The sequence below is a fragment of the Schistocerca piceifrons genome, chromosome 3 (assembly GCF_021461385.2).
Source record: "Schistocerca piceifrons isolate TAMUIC-IGC-003096 chromosome 3, iqSchPice1.1, whole genome shotgun sequence".
NCBI lineage: Eukaryota > Metazoa > Arthropoda > Insecta > Orthoptera > Acrididae > Schistocerca > Schistocerca piceifrons.
The window spans coordinates 791,109,965-791,128,892 of record NC_060140.1 but is presented as its reverse complement, the minus strand read 5'-3'; the positions used below and the strand labels follow the sequence as shown (position 1 = coordinate 791,128,892).

The window sequence follows — 18,928 nt, the reverse complement described above, 5'->3', positions numbered from 1 at the left end:
GATGTAGCGATGTTACTCCTGGCGTCATGTTATGGGGAGCCATCGGGAATGAATTTAGGTCACGGCTGGTAATTACTGCGAGAAATCTGACAGTATAGTGCTACGTCACGGACATCCTGAGTCCTCACGTGTTACCTCTCATGTGGCAGTATCGTGGTGCCATTATTCAACAGGACGTTGCTCGTCTGCACTAAGCGCGTTGTAACCTCCCAACAGATTAATTCAGTAACCTGCCAATAATAACGTGACCAACATCCCAACAAAAAATGTGACTCATATATAACCTTTCAATAATTAACTGACTGTGAATCTAAACTGGTAAATTTGGACGTCAGCAGTGCTGCGTCATGGCCCTGAAAGATCATTCTGAATAAATTGAAAATTCTTACCTCAATGAAGTCGCCGGATAACGCGTATATATCTGCTCCTATAAGAAATTTGTCTGGCACAGCCCAGTGCAATGCTGGCCGCTAGATTTGTCATGCATAAAATGAAATAACTGATTTTTCTTTTCGATAATTGGATGACCATGGATTGGAGAAATTAGTAAATTCTTTAAATTCAAATGAATGATTGTCGAAAGTTAATTTTTATGAGAAAGATTATTATTAAAAGAGTTTTAAAAACATTTACATGGGACTTGATATGACAATAGTACAAATTTAGTCGTAACAAACTACATATACGCGCGGCTGCTTTTACTTGATATTACATCGCTCGGGCACCGCCATCGCTCCCCACGGCCGGCCTGCCAACTTCATACACCTGGTCTGCTGGCTACTACTTACTCCTACTGACACTGCTGTTACTGCAGCCAACACTGATCTCTGGTCTGTGATTCTCTTACAGCTTACAAATCGCAGGCAGCGCGTGAGCAGTCCATTGAAATTACATCTGCTCGAGTGCGCTAGCAATAAATTCCTTAGTCATGGACCTCTTACAACGTGCTTCTACGATCTCCCTGCGGGATGAGGTACTCCCATGGCTAGCAAGACCCAATATCTCCAGTATAACATGTGTGAGACCGGCTCGGATGTTAACTCCGTACCTTGTCAATATCCAGGATATCAAGGACCAACTACAACAGCTTGTCTCAGGGAAATACAACGGCTTCTGTTGAATAGGTGCATCATTCCAAGCCAGAATGCGTGCAAAGTCATACTGCTAAGCTGCCTCATAATATATCTTTTATTATGTTTCACTTAGATATGAAAATCAAATACAGTATGTGTACCTGCAGTATGCCAGTTTATTGACCAGAGTGACATTGTTTATATGGTAAGAGCCGGTTGCACTCCGTGAGTTTAATCCCTATGCTACGTTCCGTAGTTTCTCTTCTTTATCTAGGAGAAGCATGTCATATCATAACCTTTTGTTCTGGAGCTCCACTGGAGATAGAAGAGTAACTGAATTTAGATTTATCGATGTTCTGGAGCTCCACTGGAGATGGAAGTGTAATTGAATTTAGCTTTATCGATATCATTGCTCAATGTACGAGTTACTGAATTTCATGACAAGATAGTGTTTAATAAACGTCTCTCCGAAGAAATGTTGTGGTCTTCAGTCCTGAGACTGGTTTGATGCAGCTCTCCATGCTACCCTATCCTGTGCAAGTTTCTTCATCTCCCAGTACCTACTGCAACCTACATCCTTCTGAATCTGCTTAGAGTATTCATCTTTTGGTCTCCCTCTACGATTTTTACCCTACACGCTGCCCTCCGATGCCAAATATGTGATCCCTTGATGCCTCAGAACATGTCCTACCAACCGGTCCCTTCTTCTCGTCAAGTTGTGCCCCAAACTCCTCTTCTCCCCAATTCTATTCAATACCTCCTCATTAGTTATGTGATCTACCCATTTAATCTTCAGCATTCTTCTGTACCACAACATTTCGAAAGCTTCTATTCTCTTCCTGTCCAAACTATTTATCGTCCATGTTTAACTTCCATACATGGCTACACTCCATACAATTACTTTCAGAAACGACTTGCTGACACTTAAATCTATACTCGATGTTAACAAATTCCTCTTCTTCAGAAACGCTTTCCTTGCCATTGCCAGTCTACATTTTATATCCTCTCTACTTCGACCATAATCACTTATTTTGCTCCTCAAATAGCAAAACTCCTTTACTACTTTAAGTGTCACATTTCCTAATCTAATTCCCTCAGCATCACCCGACTTAATTCGACTACATTCCATTATCCTCGCTTTGCTTTTGTTGATGTTCATCTTATATCCTCCTTTCAAGACACTGTCCATTCCGTTCAACTGCTCTTCCAAGTCCTTTGCTGTCTCTGACAGAATTACAATGTCATCGGTGAACCTCCAAGTTTTATTTCTTCTCTATCGATTTTAATACCTACTCCGAATTTTTCTTTTGTTTCCTTTACTGCCTGCTCAATATACAGATTGAGTAACATCGAGGATAGGCTACAACCCTGTCTCACTTCCTTCCCAACCACTGCTTCCCTTTCATGCCCCTTGACTCTTATAACTGCCATCTGGTTTCTGTACAAATTGTAAATAGCCTTTCGTTCCCTGTATTTTACCCCTGCCACCTTTAGAATTTGAAAGAGAGTATTCCAGTCAACATCGTCAAAAACTTTCTCTAAGTCTACAAATGCTAGAAACGTAGGTTTGCCTTTCCTTAATCTTTCTTCTAAGATAAGTAGTAAGGTCAGTATTGCCTCACGTGTTCCAATATTTCTACGGAATCCAAACTGACCTTCCCGGAGGTCGGCTTCCACCAGTTTTTCCATTCGTGTGTAAAGAATTCGTGTTAGTATTTTGCAGCTGTGACTTATTAAACTGATAGTTCGGTAATTTTCACATCTGTCAACACCTGCTTTCTTTGGGATTGGGATTATTATATTCTTCTTGAAGTCTGTGGGTATTTCGCCTGTCTCATACATCTTGCTCACTAGATGGTAGAGTTTTGTCAGGACTGGCTCTCCCAAGGCCGTCAGTAGTTCTAATGGAATGTTGTCTACCCCCGGGGCCTTGTTTCGACTCAGGTCTTTCAGTGCTCTGTCAAACTCTTCACGCAGTATCGTATCTCCCATTTCATCTTCATCTACATTCTCGTCCATTCCCATAATATTGTCCTCAAGTACATCGCCCTTGTATAGACCCTCTATATACTCCTTCCAACTATCTGCTTTCCCTTCTTTGGTTAGAACTGGGTTTCCATCTGAGTTCTTGATATTCATACAAGTGGTTCTCTTCTCTCCAAAGGTCTCTTTAATTTTCCTGTAAGCAGTATCTATCTTATCCCTAGTGAGACAAGCCTCTACATCCTTACATTTGTCCTCTAGCCATCCCTGCTTAGCCATTTTGCACTTCCTGTCGATCTCATTTTTGAGGCGTTTGTACTCCGAAGAAATAGTGAGGCTTAACTACGCCCTTTATATCTCTTCATTATTTATAAGCACTTCGTTTAAGATTTCAGGAAGTTATTCTAGCACGTAGAAATGTCGAGTTTGAATCGACTGCGACCGAGCCTGCCGTTATTTAATCTCACAGACATCCTACAAAAGCCGTCGAGCTCTACAATATGGCGCGTATCGCACTGAGCGCAGCCATATTCCAGCCACAACATTCTTCACTGGAATCATCATTTTCACTGCTTACGTTTAACTGGAACTTGAGAATGATTTCAGAACTAATGTCAATTTAAAAGGCCAAAGACAATAAAAATCTAACTAAACAATTTATTTCAAATTCGTCAGCCTTCAAGGATAGGTCCTGATTCAGGCTCATACTGTCAAGTACTTTGTAAATTTCTCAATTTCGTAATCACTGAACAAACATCATATACGCACTCGGCCTGTGAAGTTTTATATCCTTTCCTCCTCCCTTTTTTGGACATTCAGTTTTTTGTCAGTGAATGCAATTACAAAGCAAATGACATTTCTGAGCGATAATACTGGTATTCACCTTTCCAGGTCCATTTCGTACTTCACTTGAAAGGATTCTTTAATAGATATTCTCGGACAGCACTTAATTTTCTTTTTAAATACATGAGTCGTAGATTTAGAACTGCTCCCATTCTAATCTCTAATCAACTAAAAACCCACGTGCGCTCATTTTTAGGTGACCTGACGATTTCCGTGTTTCCGTACATATGGTCACATGTGAAAGAAGCTCTTCACTAACGAAAATTCTCCGAATAAAAACGTAGAAACTATTCTTTGTTTTGCCATTTATTGCTGTCTTGTGTGTGTACCGTGTGATGTAATCACTTACCATCTAGCAATCAGTAATAACCTTTAACACGAGAACTATGGGAGTTTTGATAGCTGCACAGTAGAGCAGTATCTGTCTTAATCACCCAATTTTGTGTTGCATTGGCGTACAGCGAAATTCTGCAGGCTACCAGGAGCAAGGTATAACTGCATAGTGGCAATGAGTCAGCAGCGGACGTCTCAAAACAGATTTCCGCTTCCATAAGTAAACGCAATTTGAAATGGTAAGGACTAGTTTTGAATGTTCTACACAGCGAATGCCAATGAATATCCGCGTTCTCCTGCAGGCTGCCCTAAGCGGATCACATCCATTCGAAATCGGGGGTCGCTCAGCTTCGCAGGTAATCGAGGTGTGTGTGTGTGTGTGTGCCGGCCGCGGTGGTCTAGCGGTTCTAGGCGCTTAGTCCGGAGCCGCGTGACTGCTACGGTCGCAGGTTTGAATCCTGCCTCGGGCATGGATGTGTGTGATGTCCTTAGGTTAGTTAGGTTTAAGTAGTTCTAAGTTCTAGGGGACTGATGACCATAGATGTTAAGTCCCATAGTGCTCAGAGCCATTTGAACCATTTTGTGTGTGTGTGTGAGAGAGAGAGAGAGAGAGAGAGAGAGAGAGAGAGAGAGAGAGAGAGAGTACAGAGAGCTACTGAATAGTTTTAACGCACACTAGAGGCAGCTTATAAGGTTTCGGAATGACTGCTGGGATTAACTGAATCAGTAGAAGCATACTCCAGTTTCAAGTTTCACAGCCGTATTTTCACTAGATTTCACACCATTGGAGTCCTATCTAATAGTACTATGTGCTGATGATCCACTCAGGCTGCAGACGATGCTAGATACCTGTGTAAGACTCTGCTATCTCTTCACACCACTTCATACAAACAGAGTTTACGGCCAACGACTCAAAAGTTACTGCCTTAAGATCGCTGATTTTTTTTCTATCGCACAATCTACAGCGAAATATTTTTGTGTCGCAGCATTTAGCTGAGACGGCACCTGATATTTTCTGAGCTATCGCAAAATATTCATTTGAATTACTTCCGAAAACGTGACGACATGGAATGGTTGTTACGGCCTGGGAGTTTATATGGGGTTTGCAGCTGGACGCGTATTCTTCAGACACAAGTCGCGAACGGTCTGTCGACTAACCTTGCGTCTTGTAATGACTATCCCCTCTCGTAGAAGAGGGGAGGAGACCAAACTGCGAATTCATCGGTCTCATCGGATTCTGGAAGTATGGGGAAGGCAATCGGCCTTGCCTTTTCAAAGGAACCATTCCGGCATTTGCCTGAAGCGATGTAGGGAAATCACGGAAAACGTAAATCAGGATGGCCGGACGCGGGACTGAACCCGTCGTCCACCCGAATGCGAGTCCAGTGTGCTAACCATTGCGCCACCTCGAACGGTCTCGCAGAAGATCTAGTAGGATCGTAGATCTGTCGATTAGGTCCGTCGTGACTGTGATGGGTATCAAGGATACTCTAAATCCACTTAATGATTTATTATGTTTCAGGTATGCCACAATAATGAATTGTCATGGAGCAATGTGAGCCACTACAATTCGTCTCAGTCATAATGAAAAGATTACACCTGTATTAAGAACGCACTGTCCACTACGTAAACGTCAGAGCGACGTTATCATCGCAGTTCTCCATCCTAACTTCCAAACTGAACATTTAAAAATGAATTGCTACCAAGAACCAGGTGTCAAGCCAGTATGGAGTCTCTGTTATCCACCTTTAACCAGTCAGAGGCTAGGACAAGTTAAATTTCACTCGGGGATGTTCATATTTGAATTCGTCTGGAACGTGACATACAGAGTTGATTCCATACAGAGTTATTCATTTCAGCCTCAGCTGCAAGTTTATTGCGACTAACATTACAAGTTTCAGCCACTTAAAATGGCACGTGAGTGCATACACTTGACCAGTCCTGTAGAATTGTATTGCAACTTTGACTGCAATAAATAATCAGAATCAGATCAGCCATGTACGTCATATTTCAGATTAATTCGCTGCATAGTTTCAGGAGTGAGTCCAGAAATACTGATATGTTCAGAATGAACAAGTGCAACTAGCTTCAGCGAAAGCTTGAAGTGTAGGAACCGGAAGGATATTTGCCGTTGCTAACGAATGCACAGCTTACTGCTTCTTTATCTCCTTTTCCTCTTAATTCGAGCCGGCCGGGGTGGCCGAGTGGTTCTAGGTGCCACAGTCTGGAACCGCGTGACATCTACCTTCGCAGGTTCGAATCCTGCCTCGGGCATGGATGTGTGTGATGTCCTTACGTTAGTTAGGATTAAGTAGTTCTAAGTTCTAGGGGACTGATGACCTCAGAGGTTAAGTCCCATAGTGCTCAGAGCCATTTCTTAATTCGATGAAGGAGACTTGTTATTACAGCAGCCTTGAGGATTTTTTAGCTGTCTCGTGACCAGGAAGTTAGCTTAGGAAAACAGGACTGTTTCTAAAATCGTTTGCTGCTAAAAGCCATCTCTGGGCAAGTATAGGACATAAATTGACGTCTCTGATGTCCGCACAGAAGGAGCGTCGAAAAGGTTGGCTTGCATACCATATAATCTGAATCGATCAGGGAATCCTTTTCAGCTACAGCTCTGGGTCAGCTGAAAACACAGGGTTTGGGAGTGTGGGAACAGACATTGACTGCTGTCGTGCCCCGAGGGAATATTTGTTCAAACCCTAGTAAGAGGTTATGTAATTGGCTCCCAATAATTATTTCTGTACGAGGAGCGAGTTTCCACGCATGTACAAGTCCAAATATTTTGGCTGGATGTGGCTGGAAATCTATTATGTAGTGGGAGAGATTTTCTGCCTTCTTCCCACACCATATCATAACTGTGACAAAGCCTGTGAGAGCAGGAAATTCTCAGATTTATTTATAAAATTATTTTTTGTCGTATCTCATAAGGTCTGCTTCAGATGGGTGGCTTAATTCAGGCAATAGCACAACCAGCTAAGTTTCGTATAGTCAGAACACCCTTGGCTCAGGGAGATCCAAGACAATACTTGTTTTAGGAACGCCGCTGTTGAGAACGCACTTCGGTTTACACAGCTACAGGAGATATCGATAGAGAAAGATGTGTCCGAGCGTGCGAAAAGTAAAGAGGCCGTGCTGGATTCACAACCTGCAGCCGCTACAGCAGCTGCCTTCCATGTTCGCACACTTTAAGAGTGGTAAGCATGCACCGACGATGCAGCCACCAACTGGAGGGGAATGCAAAGCTGTTAATTTGCATCAGGCTTTCGTGCACATAAAAATGGTTCAAATGGCTCTAAGCACTAGGAGACTTAACATCTGAGATCATCAGTCCCCTAGACTTAGAACTACCTAAACCTAACTAACCTAAGGACATCACACACATTCATGGCCGAACCAGGATTCCATCCTGCGACCGAAGCAGCAGCGAGGTTCCGGACTGAAGATCCTAGAACCCCTTGGCCACAGCGGCCGCCTTTCGTGTGCATATTTAGTACTCATAGCTAGCTAGCTGCACGCATGATGGACTCATCATTGGTGTTCATTCTTGCTTTTTAGGGATCGTTTTCAAATCACTAATCTTTCTGCATTCATTGGCTGCATCCACAATATAGGTTCACATTGTGCATTCATATGTCCACCCACATGTACCAAGGCTATAGCTCGTATTTGAAATTTCTTGTCCATGTATTGAACGTTTACTTACTTGATACAGAGGGTAGATTATTGATTTGATTTATTATGACAAAAAAGAAACGCCGTCGGAACAGGCCTTAAAGGGCTAACGGTACCGACCGGCCGCCGTGTCATGCTCAGCCCTTAGGCGTCACCGGATGCGGAGGGGCAGTGATCAGCACACCACTCTCCCTGTCGTTGTCAGTTCTTGTGACCGGTGCCGCTACTTCTCAGTCAAGTAGCTCTTCAATTTGGCTCACAAGGGCTGAGTGCACCCCTCTTGCCAACAGCACTCGGCACACCCGCATGGTGACCCATCCAAATACTGCCAAGCTTAACATCGGTGATCTGACGGCAAGATCGTTGGCTTATAACAGTAAACCAATTTGCTATAGTGACTCACAGTATCCTTTCGTAGTTTGATGGATCTCTCCCTTAATATATCCGCGCGAGGCGTACTACCCATACTTTCACGCTTAATTGGGCCATCTCTAGCAATTTTCATTTAAAAAGACGTTATCCATTGCTTAACATCGTTTGTTTTAAATTTGCAGGATCTCGTGAGGAACTTCCCTTCCCTGAACTCATCAGCGATCGAATCTGTAGCACCTTAGGAATGTGGCAATCAGCTCAATCGACACCTCACAATAATATAGGACCAAACGTTCTCTGTAGAATTTTCATGATAGGAAAGTCTTGATCTCAGATTTCTTAAAATTTTTTTGAACGAGATGTATTCCAAAAATCTTCGTCTTTGGCATAAAGAAAGCACACCAAACAGCTAATCGTCATGCTCCTGTATTCTGAATGCATTACTCTGTCAATTTCGATATGTCTATTTCGATGTTTCTTATTTAGAAAATTTAATTTTGCTTTTCGGTTATGCTGATAATTCCACTTCATTGGTTACTTCTTGCAGTTCTTGTATGATTGAAGTACGTTATAATTTTGTCAGTCCTCACCGTCAAGTTTTCTAAAATTATGCACCTTTCGTATTTTTAGTTGAGATACTGTCTGTAAATCTGTTTCGTCTATTTAGTCTAAATTCTATGATAAATTTACCACAACCCATACTTGCAATTTTACCCAGAATTCTACATCACGCAGTTATATCTTCACTCTTGTGTATGAAGTACATGTGAAAATTTTATTCGATAAAGGGAAGGTTTCGTCAAAAATGCTCAATCTTTGTATTTTTACTCATGACTGTGCCTTTAATTTTAGTGTTTTATATCTCAGATAATTTACATAATATCTTGTTATCTCTATCCCCACTGTAAGTGAGTAAGACTTTCAGGATCTGCTTAATGGAAAGAACAGTCTATAGAATATGGATTGAGAGTAGCTCGAAGATAGACGAAAGTGATGAGAAGTAGCGGAAATGAGAAAAGTGAGAAACTTAACATCAAGATTGTTAATTACGAAGTAGGTGAAATTAAGGAATTCTGCTACCTAAACAGCAAAATAGCCCATGATGGTGGAGCAAGAAGGACATATAAAGCAGACTAGCACTGGCAAAAAGGGCGTTCCTGTCCAAGAGAAATCTAGTAATATCAAACATAGGGCTTAATTTGAGGAAGAAATTTCTGAGATTGTACGCTTCGAAGATTGTGTGTTAGTGAAAGATGGACTTTGGGAAAACTGGAGCAGAACAGAATCGAAGTATTTAAGAGGTGGTGCTACAGAAAAATTGACTGTACTGATAAGTTACGCATGAGGAGGTACTCAGTAGACTCGGCAAAGAAAGGAATATAGGGATACACTGACAAGAAGAAGGGACAGGGTGGTAAAACATCTGTTGATATATCACGGAATAGCTTTCATGGTACTAGAGGAGGCTGCAGAGGGAAAAAACTGTAGAGGAAGACAGAGATTGGGATACATCCAGCAGACTGTAGCTTGCATGCGCTACCCCCAGATGAAGTGGTTGGCGCACGGGTCGAGTGCGTGACGGTCTGTGTAAAACCAGTCAGAAGGCTGACAACTCAAGAAATAAATAAATAAAATTCACTTATCTGTATCTCTGTTCATAATTCAATTTTATCTTTGATGCTTATTCTGACTGTATTCATTCATTGCTGATTTCACGTTATGTGAAATACTTGGAAGTTTTGCATACTTTGTTCGTATGACAATATCTAAAGACGATTATTAAAACATGTCATGTCCAAGGAATCAGCGATTAAGATCTTGTTCTTTATTGCTGAACTAGTAGAAATTCCTAACGTTCAGTAGGGTTCGTTCCTGAGACGGGGGCGAGATTAGAGTGGCCGCGAAACACAACCGTAAAACACCCAGTCCGTAGTGAAATGCAACCTGAGGGCGCTGTCACGGCTGGTAATAACAGCGACTGTGACCGGCGCCCTCTGATTGGCCCGGAAACGTGCTCTTCGCGCCGCCGATAACATTATTGTGTCTGCACTTCGCCACCATCGACGCCGCCACCGCCATTATTCAAACAGGTCGCGGAGGCGGCGTGGGAGGCGACGGCAGCTGCCGTCGGCTTCTGTTTGCGTCTCCGGCCTTCACGTGGCATAATACGCGACTCCGCCGCGCGCGGCGTTCTATTGTCGCTCCGGTGGCAGCCAATGTGTCACCTCGACAGTCCAACAGCCATACAAATGCTCTCTCCAGAAATACATCTGCGTTTCAAAAAACAGTGCGAGATTCTTGAGAGGCACTCGAGTATTTCACGATAGCCATTAATAAAGAAATTAAAGGTGTGCCAACGTTAGAAATATTACTGTGACGTAAAAATAGACTGCGCTACACAATTACAGAATCATTTTTTCGGATCCTCATAACTGTCTTCCACTGCGACGAATAAGTTCGAAATTTGGCTGGAAAGTGCCTACAACCTTCCTTTGTAATCGTGCGAAAGCGTGGCTCCCTGCGACCTTAGCCTCAGGCTCGACGGCATTTCAAACTGTGAGGTTTCAACATATGTGATAAAAAAGGTGAGATCTCAGAAGTTCATGTGAGATGTAAGGTGGGGTAATGATGTCATAAGGCACCAAATTTCACCACACTACTGTCCAATGCCACATTGGACGTGTCACACAATGGGAAGGTCGTCATACCCCCTCTTACGCACATTTAACTTGTTTTCTTGATGCCTCTGCGATGGAGTTCAGATCCGCGAGGCAGTTTTATTATGGGTGACCGAGGGAAACATTTCAGCCAGACTGCCACCTATAATCGACAAGAAAAGGCCTTAGTGGATGGCGAAAAGATTCTGAATAAGACCACACCCTCCCCCGGGCCATTGATTCCCACACACTCTGCAGTCGAAAACAAGTTTGCAGTATGATGCTCATCCTCTTGATAATCACAATCTTTTGATAACTGCAATTTTTGATCTCTTCTACTGATTGGAACCACTAGGTACCGGTCAAAACCATTCCGCGAAATCTGAACATGATCCGAAGCAGCAAAGGATCATTATGCTTTTCCAGCCCTCTCGTTTTGCATCCTCCTGTAGCGTGATCGTTGATGGGTGCGACATTGACACATATGTGAATGGCATAGAGTCGCTCTTAGACCCCTCAGTTCGGCAAAATCCTCGGTGGTATTCGCCCACTTTTATTTAGCATTTTAGAAATGTACCTTAACAGAGAAAACCTGTGAATTAGCGAGAGTCGCCTACATATAGGCAACCATTTGACACGACTCTGAGGCCAGTTGGCTACCTGCAGGCACCTAGGAGTATTTCACGTAGCTTCTCTGTATAGGCTGTCCAAATGGACAGGACTGTTCTAGTCCATATGACAATATTTAGTAAGCCATTGTAAAAAGGAAAAGTTGCAAAATACTTACTTTCTTATCTGTATAGATTACATGAGGATACGCCTGAATAGGCATGAAACTGGTCATGATTTTAATAAAATGATTCCATTGTGTTTAACAGTGTGGTATTTATTCCACCTACTACTGCTGATTTTCGGTTTTTCATTATTTTCAAACTGTTTTCAATTCTCTCAGTCCTATATAAACTATTCTTCGCAGTTATTCTTTATTATTTGCTTCTTTGATTTCGGATTGTATCATGGTTCTTTATAACCTGTCCACTTATAGATATGTGCACAAACTCATACAGAAATCCTCATCCTAACATTACTTATAACACACTTGCAGCATATTTGTGGAATTGGCTTTGAATTTCAGTTGACAGCGAGGGATACCATCCACAATAATCGAACTGCAGCCGAAATCACACTAAGTGGGAGAAAAAATTACAATTCAACTTAGTGTTTATCACTTAGTGTCCAAATTATTCGCTGGTGCATAACTGTTTGCATGTAAAGGAGTATGTGCTCTGTTTAAACTCAACTAACAGTCCTAAAATTTAATATTAAGAAGAGGTGCTCGTAGTAAATATAAGTAAGGCTAACACAAGTTTTTTTTTTCTATTTTTACTCCGTAAAGCCGTACAAGTCCCTAGTTAATGCTCTCATTAAATCACTTAAATCTTTAAAATTCACGAAATAAACCTGTGAGTATTTTGCAGTTATTACTGCAACTAATGTCCAGCCTAGACTGTTTCTTCAAGATCTGAGCTGGCCATTTCATACCAACTCAAATTTTCAAATATTTCGCATAGTTAGCATCACGATATAAATCAGTTCAGCATTACAATTTGCATATCCGTAACATTAGTATAAACCTAAAGGCATAGAAAAGTGCATAGCTTTATGTTGATTCATCTGAGGTTTTCTAGTAAGCTGTAAGTCGAACAGTTTGCGAATGAATTAAAAGTAAAAATAAGTATGACACAAATTCCTTATAAAATTGTGAATAGTCACAAAAAAACACGAATTTCAAACCACGTCATGATTCTTATGAAGTGTTACCGCCCCATTTCGCTGGAGCAAACAGTTCTTTGGGAAGTTTCATATAATTTTAATTACGTGCAGCTGTAATTGCATAAGGACAGTTGGGTATAAAAAGTAATTAAAACATAGAAATCACATACTCTAGAACTGGCACGAAGTGAATGTGTATATTCTAGTACATGCAGCACTGTTTTATTAGCTGAACAGTCTATAAACGACTTTACAATATTTGCTTTTCAAGATCGAGCTCTTTAATTTGACGTGTCGATCGTATTTATACGTATTTCATTGCAATTTTGTTATGTTTTATTTGTCCATTACTCTTTGACCTTCAGCTAAATCACTGCCGTAATTTACTAAAAATGTGTAGCTACATTTACATGATTAGGACTAAAAAATGTGTTGTTTCATATTAATATCAATCATGTATACATATTCTGTAATCTAACTCGTTCCACATAACTTCATAAAAGAATCGTTCAAATGTTCTATGGAATATGTAACTAACTCCATGCAGATATAAAATGGGAATAGAATTGTTCAGCACGCTTTTCGCTTCTTAAAACGGGATATAACGCTCCTGTATCTTTTATTGTTACCTAATACTATTGTACATCACAAAGGGTCGGCTGCCCACGTCATTCGAACATAGGTAACGTTGGGTCACGTCGCTGTTCGAGACGAGCTTACCGTGTGGTGGGTATTGCTGTGGTCTCATTTAACATATGCCACGGCTCCCACTCCGCCCCCCCCCCCCCCCCACACACACTTCTTCCACTCTCACGCGAAAACCCCACCTGTAACTCCACAATACTGATTACCAGTTTAATATTCCGTTTTTGTAGTGGCGGTCTAGCTTTCGATCATGTAGAACATTCGCTACACGAGAGACCCGTGACAAATCATCTCTCGCAGCAGGAACATTCATGCCAACCCATATGTGGTATCTTTGGTCACTGTAACGCAACAAAGAATCTTAGTAAGTACGAACTTAAATAGAAAGCTGTTTTCCAAGTAGCTGTGCAAATTAATGCAATTCAAATACGACTGTCACGCCGCATTGTCTCCATTAGAGCGGCACTGTCCTCTTGAGGCTCCACGGCTTGTTGCACGTCCGTTTAAAAGATTTATTGATAACTGCATGCCCTCCATATTTCACAAATGACATTGACGATCGAAATGGACACAGATATCAACAGCGGTATATAAGCTGTTGACAACTGATAGGCGATGGGAGAAGGGTCACCAAAGGACTATAGCTTCATCGAAATTTGAATCAAAGATCTTTAGGCAATGTGTAAACACTTGTTCAGAACCGTCAGTTATCTAAGGAATTCGCCCAATTCAAATCTGTGACAAGTAGCTGGGGGAACGAAATTTACCTTGTGAGTCCTGCGTAGCCTTCTTTGGGGTGGTCGCCTTATTGGAGTTATTCACGTGCACCTTCGGCTGATTTTCCCACTAACGCTGTGGAGGAGCGCGTAATCTGCAACAATAATCGTAAATAAAATATTAAATACACTACAAAAATAGCACTTTAGACATGAAGAACCCATCGGGTATAAGTGCAGATATTTTCATAGGTGGTACCTTGATATGTGCAAACATCAGCGTATCAGTTGTTTTTTCTCTGCGTCAAACAGTCTTCACAAACTTTACGACCTGATACTTTCTGCACAGTCGTACTAGCACCACTAAGTGAACTGCGCCTGCCAGTATACACTTACCATTTTGCATCCACACATCTGCCTTTAACACCTTCCCTGCCACACAGGGGAAAATAAAGATTAATGGCTTGCTCTTGCCACACATACTTTGAGGTACTACCCAGCCTAAAACCATCGGACATGTAATAGCTATAATTACTAGTCTACAAATGATATTGTTTAGTACACTACCCTGAGTCATCAGTATAAATATCTGCATTATACTAGTTACAATCTGTATAAAATGTTTGAGAACAATAATAACGTTTATTGGAATTTATTTATTTATTTATTTTTTTCATGTTGAGAATTCTCGACAGCTGCTTTCAAACTCACATATGCATATATAACTGCATCATTCCCCTTTTATTTTTATATTTGCTTATCGAATTGTAATTGGTCTGAAGCCAGTCTTGCTCATCTTCAGATGGGTCCTATTAACCTTTCATCCTCAACACACAGGTTGTTTTGAGAACACAATTGTTCTATTGGAGGTGGCATGCTTTAAGTTAAATCATATAGCAGTTTAATGTGCAACTCAGCATCTTTCACATTAAAAAAGTCAGTGTCGGTGGTGAAATGAGATATACGAGGGTTGTCCAGAAAGTAAGTTCCGATCGGTCACTAAATGGACACCACAGTGAAAACCCGATGAAGCTTTGCACATATGTTCTGGGTAGTGTCTCTAGTATGACCGTCGATCGCATCAAGACGCTCTTTACAGTTGTGAGCACACTGTGAGCGAGTAAAGGTGCCTAGAACAACGGTGTCTCCCGCCAAGTAGGAGGGCCCGCTGAGGGGCTTCGCCTTAATGAATGCAGCCCACCTAACACAACTGTCACGCACTTCCTTCTTCATGGCAATCCTCAGCCGCACTCTGCAGGAGCAGTGAAAATGCTCCTGCTGCCTTTTTGATGGTAAGTGTTCGATCATCCACAATACAGCCCTAATTGGCTCGTCCTGAGTATCATCTCTGTTCACATCAATCACTGGATACGAAGATAACACTTGGGCGCAGGCTAAGCGCTATAGACCAGTGTAGAGAATTATCGGAAAGCACAGGCGGCTGGCTTCTATGACGAAAGTGTTGGAAATTTGGTATATCGCTCCGATAAATGTCTAAGTCGGTGCGGCGACTATGTAGAGAAACATGTGGAAAGTGTACCTAACTCTTGCAAATAAAATGTTTCTGATTTTCACTGTGGTTTCCATTTGGTAACCGATCGGTACTTCCTTTCTAGACAACCCTCGTAGATAACAGAGAAAAATCCTTGGATCCTCCTGAGGATTGAACCCCAGAACCTGACGTTTCTATTCTGCCTCACACATTTTTATGCATTAAGTAGAAAAACCGAACTGTTATAGTGGTGCATGATTACAGTTCGTTTATCCACGTAACAAGTCGTATTAAAACATATTTCGGTCACAATGTTCACCTTTTATATCTCAAAGACGAAGGTAAATGATGAACACACTGGTAATTGCATAACAATCCCCAAGTAATTGCTGCCTTTTGTGTCTTGATTTCTAATAGGAAAAGGCAATCGTCAAGAAAACACCAACTCTGAAGATGGTGTAACTGGATACGTATGAGTCTGACTTATTTGAAAACGGTTAATGAATGGTAAACAGATATAAATACCAAGATTTGGTTTCTTTTTATTTACGGTTTCATATGTACAGAAATCTTCACGGGCACTCAAATGGAGATGCTAGTGCCTGACGGGATATTTGCGTGTCGTACCTCGTCGGCATCACCAGTTGCTCGTGATGGGTTGAGCTCCCTTGAGAGAGCTGCTGTCCATTTATGTCTGCCAAGGGAGGGGACCAGAGGTCAGGTATAAAGGGCGACCGGCTCCCTTAACAGCTGAGTTCATTGGGGCCACCTGACGATAACAACGAAGTGCTGTACGTGGACGAAATAGCGTCTCAGGCAGACGCCGGCATCCCTCTGAATGTCCCTGAAAACCCAAGTCAATATCAGCGCAGGAGGAATATAAAAAAGTTATATTTGCGGTTCACCAGAATTTTCTTTTTCGGAAACAGAAATTGCCATGTTATGACATAGTGATGCAAGGGTTTCAATGAAAGAGCTGCAGTTTAGTGTTGCAGTTTAGTGTTGCGTTCGAGAACGAATACGAACGAAGTGGTGTGCACAACTTTCACGGAGTGCTGAAACAAGAAAGGAGTTTCATGCTTCGTTAGCTCAAACGGTATTGCGTGCTGTACTGTGTTTTAGTACAGTATTAGTTATCTAGAACAGTACGTAGAGATAGTTCATAACATGCCGTTTCCGAAAGTGCGCGTGGTTTACATGCAACATAGATGGCCTAATCAACGACATAGCTTCGTGTTGTTTGGTGGTTCAAAATTCTAGTGTCACACTACGAATCTAAAGGTCAGGTGACTGACCCTAATTCGATATTTTAAATTTTGCGATTGCTTGACGTGATTTAAAGAATATGCGATTTAAGGCTTTCTCGGCGTATTTCAGCTATGAAATATTCATGGGTTATCAGCCGAGTGGCGTCGTCTTCTAGTCGCTTCTTCAGGCTTGAAGATGATAGATACGCAATCCATTGAAATGTTGCGACTAAAAGACGACGCCACTCGGCTGATAACCCATGAAGATTTCATACATTTAAAGAACACACTAGAAACAGTAATAATAATCTTTCAATATTCTATTTACATCTGAAAACTCAATACCAAAAGGCCGAGAAAATCGAAAGCACGTTAGAAATATTACACAAAATACCGAAAGGACTTAGTATGAACATTCTCAAAGAACTGGAAATTTATGTTCATATAAGGAAATATCCACACGAAATTCTAAATGAAGACACAGTTTTTAAACATAAATAATAGTTTGCAGCCATCACATTCAAGTATAAGAAGCTCTTCTTAGAGCAGTTCACAAGGCGGAAGTGGCAAGGCGACGTAATGTGGTGCGAGATACCGTCGACAGATGGTTTGTTCGCTACGGGTGTCGTGAGAAAGACCACCTAAATTGTGGTCCTTCTCCGCGATTGGCTGCTGCGTTCGGTAGTTGTGCGCCAAAATGACAATCTTCTGTTATTAGTATTAGACAAACTAAACAGATTATTTACTTGCTTTTCGTATTTAAAGCATTTCTCAATAGAATGCTGCCATTCCATTATTTCACAAGTATTAATAACCATCAGAATAATAAAAAACTGCTAAACGAAAAGGCAGACGAAGCACTTGGTGATCTTCGGATAGCACCTAACTTGGATGGTGGGCGAATTGGCTCGGCTGTAAGATCAGAGCTTGTTCGGCAGTGTCAGAGGACAAACATGTTGCCTGCCACGGTCAGAGTTAGTTAAGACTTTATTAGCAATGTATTTGGACATATAGTTGAGCACAGTGTGATACTAATTACGGAATTTGTTGAAGAATATAAATCATTTGCGACTCTAAAAACGAAAGTAATTGCGCCAATGAAAAGCGAGTGGCATCTCGTATGTCCAAACTGATTGGAAATTTAATCATTTCTGAAATAAAAGTTCCTCGCAAAGAGTTTCTTACAGCCTCAAGATTACGGTTTCACGACCTACGTGCTGTTTTCTGCGCAGGGGACAACAACTTTAGAAGACGGCAGGTTGGTGAACACATGTTAGAACTTATGCATTCCACTCAGGTCACTGGAAGCAAATAGGCACCTCGCGTGTACAGCAGTCTTAGCACAAAAGAGATCAGTGACACGTCATCTGTGCTAACACAGAGGAGGTATGAAGGAGAGAATTAGTTATCGATGGAAAGGATTTATCATACGCACGTATGTATCACCCAATCTCCCCCTCTCACTCTCTATCTTTTTCAACTTATCGTACTATCTTGGAAACCTTACTGACTTAATAGAATAAGAAAAGAAATAGTCTTATGGTAAACAAAATTTACACTGGCCATAGACAAAACGTGATGACTGGGTGTTGCGTGATGTCCTTAGGTTAGTTAGGTTTAAGTAGTTCTAAGTTCTAGGGGACTGATGACCATAGCTGTTAAGTCCCATAGTGCTCAGAGCCATTTGAACCATAGATAAAATTTAAAGGAAAATATGAAAAACGAAATGTAACATTATCTCTGGTAAGCTTTAATTACGTCGTAAACATACGGCATCGTAGTAAGGAATTGTCAAAAACGTATTTTTACGTTTCGTAACTACAAAAGTAATATTCTTGAGCCGTGCACGGCCCGTGTTCATGCCATTTGTTGTTTGTCATCTTTTATTACGGTACTACCACCTCGTTTTCTTATTCCATTTACTGCCGTCACTAACTTCCTGCCTTACTTGCCCGTGAGTGGCAGCAGCAGCGTGTATCGATAAGTGCACTGTCGTACCATTTCTGGAGCAACCGATAGTATTTCCGGGTCGTCGTGTGTCTGGCAGTCAGTTTTGGACGGACCAGCAGTGCAGTCGGGAGGCCGCAACAGTGAAGTCGGGGACTGAGCGCCGGTG

The 18,928-nt window shown here is 41.6% G+C and overlaps 1 long non-coding RNA gene across 1 annotated transcript in view; it reads right to left on the bottom strand.

Annotated features, from left to right (window-relative positions):
• Positions 1-18,928, bottom strand: part of LOC124790118 — a 969,286-nt gene that overhangs the window by 627,604 nt on the left and 322,754 nt on the right. Inside the window, exon 2 of the long non-coding RNA XR_007016228.1 lies at positions 14,125-14,228. This is a non-coding gene — a long non-coding RNA (uncharacterized LOC124790118). The remainder of the gene's footprint in view (positions 1-14,124; positions 14,229-18,928) is intronic.